At 55.7% G+C, this 7,500-nt stretch overlaps 2 non-coding genes across 2 annotated transcripts; both read right to left on the bottom strand.

The window, feature by feature from the left end:
• Nucleotides 1-106: 106 nt before the first annotated feature.
• Nucleotides 107-260, bottom strand: LOC145459966 (5.8S ribosomal RNA). The gene has a single exon (XR_013921646.1). It is a non-coding gene; the product is annotated as a 5.8S ribosomal RNA (ribosomal RNA).
• A 324-nt stretch (nt 261-584) lies between these two features.
• LOC145459961 (small subunit ribosomal RNA) lies at nt 585-2,408 on the bottom strand. The gene has a single exon (XR_013921641.1). It is a non-coding gene; the product is annotated as a small subunit ribosomal RNA (ribosomal RNA).
• Nucleotides 2,409-7,500: the final 5,092 nt, after the last annotated feature.

Below are 7,500 nucleotides of genomic sequence, written 5' to 3'. Positions count from 1 at the left end.
CGGTCCACCTCGGAGCGACGGGCCTCGCGGCCCGACGCCCAAACTCCCAGGCTTGTCTCGGCCGCGGGCGGCTCCTACCAAAGCCGCCTCGCGCATCGCGTCACGCCGACCCTGAGGCAGACGCGGCGCCGGGATTTGCCCGACGCCGCAATTTGCGTTCGGAATATCGACGTTCAATGTGTTCTGCAATTCACATTACTTCTCGCACTTAGCTGCGTCCTTCATCGACTCGCGAGCCTAGTGATCCACCGTCGAGAGTCGTACTCTCTTTGCTCTTAGGACAACTCCGCATCGCTTCGCTCACCACGGTTTTTCGCGGGGCCTAGCAGCCCCTTCGGCGCCGGCTCGCTCGAGGCCGACGCCGCCGAGGGAACCGACCTAGAGGCGTTCGGTCTCGGTCCCTCTCCGAAGGCGGGCCCCGACGACGGCCATCCCCGGCCCGCCGTCGAGCGCCCGCCCTTCTCTGTCACGACGGTCTCGTTCACGACGAGCGGCGCCCAAGCGCGGGGCGCCGCGACGCCGAGTCCTCGCGGACACGGCGCCAGATCAAAAAGCAACGGGGCCTCGCACCCCACGGACAACGATAATGATCCTTCCGCAGGTTCACCTACGGAAACCTTGTTACGACTTTTACTTCCTCTAAACGATCAAGTTCGGTCGTCTTCCCGGCGCACCGCCGCGCCCGTCGCCGGGCACGCGACGGGGCCGGTCCGAGGATCTCACTAAACCGTTCAATCGGTAGTAGCGACGGGCGGTGTGTACAAAGGGCAGGGACGTAATCAACGCGAGCTGATGACTCGCGCTTACTGGGAATTCCTCGTTCGAGGGCAACAATTGCAAGGCCCTATCCCAATCACGGACGGGGTTCAACGGGTTACCCGGACCTCTCGGCCCGGGCGCACTCGCTGATCCGTCCAGTGTAGCGCGCGTGCGGCCCCGAACATCTAAGGGCATCACAGACCTGTTATTGCTCGATCTCGTGTGGCTAAACGCCACTAGTCCCTCTAAGAAGTTGGACGCCGACCGCCGAGGGTCGCGTAACTATTTAGCATGCCAGAGTCTCGTTCGTTATCGGAATTAACCAGACAAATCGCTCCACCAACTAAGAACGGCCATGCACCACCACCCACAGAATCAAGAAAGAGCTGTCAATCTGTCAATCCTTCCCGTGTCCGGGCCGGGTGAGTTTCCCCGTGTTGAGTCAAATTAAGCCGCAGGCTCCACTCCTGGTGGTGCCCTTCCGTCAATTCCTTTAAGTTTCAGCTTTGCAACCATACTTCCCCCGGAACCCAAAGACTTTGGTTTCCCGGAGGCTGCCGGCGAGGTCGTCATGGTAACGCCCGCCGATCGCCAGTTGGCATCGTTTATAGTCAGAACTAGGACGGTATCTGATCGTCTTCGAACCTCTGACTTTCGCTCTTGATTAAAGAAAACGTTCTTGGCGAACGCTTTCGCAGCTGCTCGTCTTCCGCCGGTCCAAGAATTTCACCTCTGACGGCAGAGTACGGACGCCCCCGGCCGTCCCTCTTAATCATTACCTCGCTCCCGCGAACGCCAACGAAACGAGACCGAGGTCCTATTCCGTTATTCCATGCGACACTATGCAGGCGGGCGGCCTGCTTTGAACACTCTAATTTTTTCAAAGTAAACTCGTCGGCCCGACCCCCGGCACCCGGTCAAGAGCACCGCGGGCGGCGCCGACAGGCGGAACCCGCGACGCCGGTGCACGCCCTGCGACGGACCGGCGCCGCGCGCTCTACATCCAACTACGAGCTTTTCAACCGCAACAACTTTAGCATACACTTTCGGAGCTGGAATTACCGCGGCTGCTGGCACCAGACTTGCCCTCCGATGGATACTCGACAAGAGTTTTAGAATGTACTCATTCCGATTGCGGGGCCTCGTTAGAGTCCCGCATCGTTATTTTTCGTCACTACCTCCCCGTGTCGGGAATGGGTAATTTGCGCGCCTGCTGCCTTCCTTGGATGTGGTAGCCGTTTCTCAGGCTCCCTCTCCGGAATCGAACCCTGATTCCCCGTCACCCGTTATCACAAAGGTAAGCCCGTAGCCTACCTTCGAAAGTTGATAGGTCAGACACTTGAATGGTAGGTCGCCGCCGCGAAGGCGTGCGATCCGCGTGGTTATCCAGAGTCATCGAAAGAGACGGGCCCTCGCGGGCCCGGTCGGGTTCGAACCAATAAAAGCGCGCCTCCCGGAGTCGGCGCTCGGTCGCATGTATTAGCTCTGGAATTGCCACAGTTATCCACGTTAGCTCTCGCAAGGACCAAATAAACCAAGACTGATTTAATGAGCCGTTCGCAGTTTCACTTTACGTTCAGTTCGTACTTACACCTGCATGGCTTAATCTTTGAGACAAGCATATCACTACTGGCAGGATCAACCAGATATCTCTCGCGCACTGCGAGGCCCGCCCCTGGGCCGGGGGTCGGGCGTCGGGACCAAGGTGGTGCCGCCGTTCGTCGGCACCGGCGCCGCCGCTCTACGGCGCCCGTCGCTTTCGCTCTCTCGATCGTCGGACCGTTCTCGGGTCGCCCGCCGTCGTCTCGTGGGACGCGGACGCCCGCCGTTCACCGCTTAATAGAATCACTCGCGCTCGGAACCGAATCCGAGACGGACGCGAGGCCTGCCGCCGGGGCTCGGGCGCTGCTCTGCCGCGACGCGATGCACGGATAAGCGCCCGGAGCCGCCGCGGCGGACCGAGGACGTCGTGTTTGTATAGCGGGCCGTCCCGCTCTTTCGTTCGTTCCCGGAGGCAAGGGCCGCGAGGCCCAGCGGTTCACGAGGCATTTGTCGGACCAAGGTTTCTCGACGGCCGATTCACTCCTCGGCGACGCCGCGACGCTACGTAGGAAGGGTCTGGGCCGCGAGGCCCGAAAGACAACGCGCCGCGTCCGCGCTGCATTTATTGAGTCCGCTATCCGGTATGCCTCATGGCTGTATGACAGGTGTAGGGTCACTATCATCCATATCCCGCCGTCTACGGCATACCGGGCAAGCTCGCTCTATGCAGCGCTTGGCGACACGCAACGTTTGAACCCGCGACTCGAGGTGCTCCGACCCGTGATTAGTGCTTGCTTCGCACCCCCATATGCTTTCGCTCCAACCGGTGACGACGGATCAGTTCCGCCGCGCCGGGCGCATCCTCTCGCCGGCAGATTCAACGTTTCGCGCCCGGCCTCCCGTCAGGCGCCGGGCGCGCGCCCCTTCCTATATTAGTTTTTTTTCGGAAACCCTGGTGACTTTTTTCTACTTAGTCGTTTTTCAGGGTCGCACCCGGGCCGGGGGGCCGGAAAATTTTCGCCGGCCAGAAAAATTTTTTTTCCCGAAAAATAAAATTTTTTTTCCGAAAAAATAAAAAATAATTAAAAAAAAAACTTTTCGAAAAAGCCTCCCACGGGACCCCTCACACGAAGTTTGGGGCCGATCCGACCAAGTATAGGCGTTTCGCCGTGTTAAGGTATGGGCCCTGTGTTAAGGTATGGGCGAGGTCGAAAAACGACTAAGTCCGAAAATTTCCTCGGAAAAAGTTGAACTTTTTTGCCGGCCAAAAGTCACCCATGAGAGGCCCCACACGAAGTTTGGAGCCGATCCGAGCAAGTCTGGCGCGCCCGCCTATGTTAAGGTATGGGCCCCATGTTAATGTACGGGCGAGGTCGAAAAACGACTAAGTCCGAAAATTTCCTCGGAAAAAGTTGAACTTTTTTGCCGGCCAAAAGTCACCCATGAGAGGCCCCACACGAAGTTTGGAGCCGATCCGAGCAAGTCTGGCGCGCCCGCCTATGTTAAGGTATGGGCCCCATGTTAATGTACGGGCGAGGTCGAAAAACGACTAAGTCCGAAAATTTCCTCGGAAAAAGTTGAACTTTTTTGCCGGCCAAAAGTCACCCATGAGAGGCCCCACACGAAGTTTGGAGCCGATCCGAGCAAGTCTGGCGCGCCCGCCTATGTTAAGGTATGGGCCCCATGTTAATGTACGGGCGAGGTCGAAAAACGACTAAGTCCGAAAATTTCCTCGGAAAAAGTTGAACTTTTTTGCCGGCCAAAAGTCACCCATGAGAGGCCCCACACGAAGTTTGGAGCCGATCCGAGCAAGTCTGGCGCGCCCGCCTATGTTAAGGTATGGGCCCCATGTTAATGTACGGGCGAGGTCGAAAAACGACTAAGTCCGAAAATTTCCTCGGAAAAAGTCGATCTTTTCCGCCGGCCAAAAGTCATCCATAAGAGGCCCCACACGAAGTTTGGAGTCGATCGGACCGAGTCCGGCCGACCTACCGTAGGCCCCCATGTTAAAGTATGGGCGAGGTCGAAAAACGACTAAGTCCGAAATTTTCCTCGGAAAAAGTCGAACTTTTTTGCCGGCCAAAAGTCATCCGTAAGACCCCGCACACGAAGTTTGGAACCGATCCGACCAAGTATAGGCGGTCCGCCCATGTTACGGTATGGGCCCTATGTTAATGCATGGGCGAGGTCGAAAAACGACTAAGTCCGAAAATCGTGAAAAAGTTAAAGTCCGAAAAAAAATTTTTTTCCTTAAAAACCACACGGGCGCGTTCCCCGCACTGTTTGAAGACGCCCCGCGAAGGAATTATCCCGATCCGACGAACGGCTCGGCCTCCAGAGCCGGTCAAAGGTCCGATTTTGGCGCGCTTTAACCGGAGATATCTCGGCTCCGGGTGGTCCGAATTCGATAATTTTTTTTTCCCGGATTCGTCTCGCTGCGCCGCTTCCAACGAGGGGTCCCGCTTGGGTCTGGCTCCAACAGGGGCCGAGCTATTCGCGAAAAACTCGTATCTCGGCTCCTGTGCGTCCTAGAGCTACGCGGATAGTGGAAATGGACTCCTGATGCCAAAGCGAGGGTGAAAATTTTACTTTCTCGTGCGGCCTCCCGGCGACCGGAAAAGTGGCTGGCGGCGGTCTACGAGCTCCCACGAGTCCGTCGGTGTGCGGGAAATCGAAATCGGAGAAAAAAAATTTTCGACCTCGTCGGATTTTTTCTAAGTCCGAAATCCCCATACTATAACACGGGGCCGAGATCGTAAAAAAGTTAGAGTCCGAAAAATTTTTTTTTCGCCTAAAAACCGCACGGGCGCGTTCCCCGCACTGTTTGAAGACGCCCCGCGAAGGAATTATCCCGATCCGACAAACGGCTCGGCCTCCAGAGCCGGTCAAAGGTCCGATTTGGGCGGCCTTTAACCGGAGATATCTCGGCTCCGGTAGCTCCGATTTCGACAAATTTTTTTTTCCCGGATTCGTCTCGCTGCGCCGCTTCCAACGAGGGGTCCCGCTTGGGTCTGGTCCGAACAGGAGCCGAGCTATTCGCGAAAAACTCGTATCTCGGCTCCTGTGCGTCCTAGAGCTACGCGGATAGTGGAAATGGACTCCTGATGCCAGAGCGAGGGTGAAAATTTTACTTTCTCGTGCGGCCTCCCAGCGCCCGGAAAACGGTGTATTCGCGATCTACGGGCTCCCACGAGTCCGCCGATGTGCGGGAAATCGGAATCGGAGAAAAAAATTTTTCGACAATACTCGGATTTTTTCTAAGTCCGAACCCCCGGAAAAACGACTAAGTCCGAAAATTTCCTCGGGAAAAGTTGAACTTTTTCGCCGGCCAAAAGTATCCCTAGAGACCCCGCACACGAAGTTTGGAATCGATCGGACCGAGTCCGGCCGACCTACCGTAGGCCCCCATGTTAAAGTATGGGCGAGGTCGAAAAACGACTAAGTCCGAAATTTTCCTCGGGAAAAGTTGATTTTTTTTGCCGGCCAAAAGCCCGCCTAGAGACCCCGCACACGAAGTTTGGAACCGATCCGAGCAAGTCTGGCGCGCCCGCCCATGTTAAGGTATGGGCCCCATGTTAATGTATGGGCGAGGTCAAAAAACGACCAAGTCCGAAAATTTCCTCGGAAAAAGTTGATTTTTTTGCCGGCCAAAAGCCCGCCTAGAGACCCCGCACACGAAGTTTGGAACCGATCCGAGCAAGTATAGGCGGTCCGCCCATGTTACGGTATGGGCCCTATGTTAATGTATGGGCGAGGTCGAAAAACGACCAAGTCCGAAAATTTCCTCGGGAAAAGTTGATTTTTTTTGCCGGCCAAAAGCCCGCCTAGAGACCCCGCACACGAAGTTTGGAACCGATCCGAGCAAGTATAGGCGGTCCGCCCATGTTACGGTATGGGCCCTATGTTAATGTATGGGCGAGGTCGAAAAACGACCAAGTCCGAAAATTTCCTCGGAAAAAGTTGAACTTTTTTGCCGGCCAAAAGCCCGCCTAGAGACCCCGCACACGAAGTTTGGAACCGATCCGAGCAAGTATAGGCGGTTCGCCCATGTTAAGGTATGGGCCCCATGTTAATGTATGGGCGAGGTCGAAAAACGACTAAGTCCGAAAATTTCCTCGGAAAAAGTTGAACTTTTTTGCCGGCCAAAAGTCACCCATGAGAGGCCCCACACGAAGTTTGGAGCCGATCCGAGCAAGTCTGGCGCGCCCGCCTATGTTAAGGTATGGGCCCCATGTTAATGTACGGGCGAGGTCGAAAAACGACTAAGTCCGAAAATTTCCTCGGAAAAAGTTGAACTTTTTTGCCGGCCAAAAGCCCGCCTAGAGACCCCGCACACGAAGTTTGGAACCGATCCGAGCAAGTATAGGCGGTTCGCCCATGTTAAGGTATGGGCATTGTGTTAAGGTATGGGCGAGGTCGAAAAACGACCAAGTCCGAAAATTTCCTCGGAAAAAGTTGAACTTTTTTGCCGGCCAAAAGCCCGCCTAGAGACCCCGCACACGAAGTTTGGAACCGATCCGAGCAAGTATAGGCGGTTCGCCCATGTTAAGGTATGGGCCCCATGTTAATGTATGGGCGAGGTCGAAAAACGACTAAGTCCGAAAATTTCCTCGGAAAAAGTCGATCTTTTCCGCCGGCCAAAAGTCATCCATAAGAGGCCCCACACGAAGTTTGGAGTCGATCGGACCGAGTCCGGCCGACCTACCGTAGGCCCCCATGTTAAAGTATGGGCGAGGTCGAAAAACGACTAAGTCCGAAATTTTCCTCGGAAAAAGTCGAACTTTTTTGCCGGCCAAAAGTCATCCGTAAGACCCCGCACACGAAGTTTGGAACCGATCCGACCAAGTATAGGCGGTCCGCCCATGTTACGGTATGGGCCCTATGTTAATGCATGGGCGAGGTCGAAAAACGACTAAGTCCGAAAATCGTGAAAAAGTTAAAGTCCGAAAAAAAATTTTTTTCCTTAAAAACCACACGGGCGCGTTCCCCGCACTGTTTGAAGACGCCCCGCGAAGGAATTATCCCGATCCGACGAACGGCTCGGCCTCCAGAGCCGGTCAAAGGTCCGATTTTGGCGGCCTTTAACCGGAGATATCTCGGCTCCGGAAGCTCCGATTTCGATAAATTTTTTTTTCCCGGATTCGTCTCGCTGCGCCGCTTCCAACGAGGGGTCCCGCGTGGGTCTGGCCCGAACAGGGG

Source organism: Botryllus schlosseri, unplaced genomic scaffold (genome assembly GCF_051294905.1).
Source record: "Botryllus schlosseri isolate E-star unplaced genomic scaffold, Bs_hap1 Bs28a, whole genome shotgun sequence".
Lineage (NCBI taxonomy): Eukaryota > Metazoa > Chordata > Ascidiacea > Stolidobranchia > Styelidae > Botryllus > Botryllus schlosseri.
The sequence above is the reverse complement of the archived record's forward strand: the minus strand, read 5'-3'. Positions and strand labels throughout refer to the sequence as shown.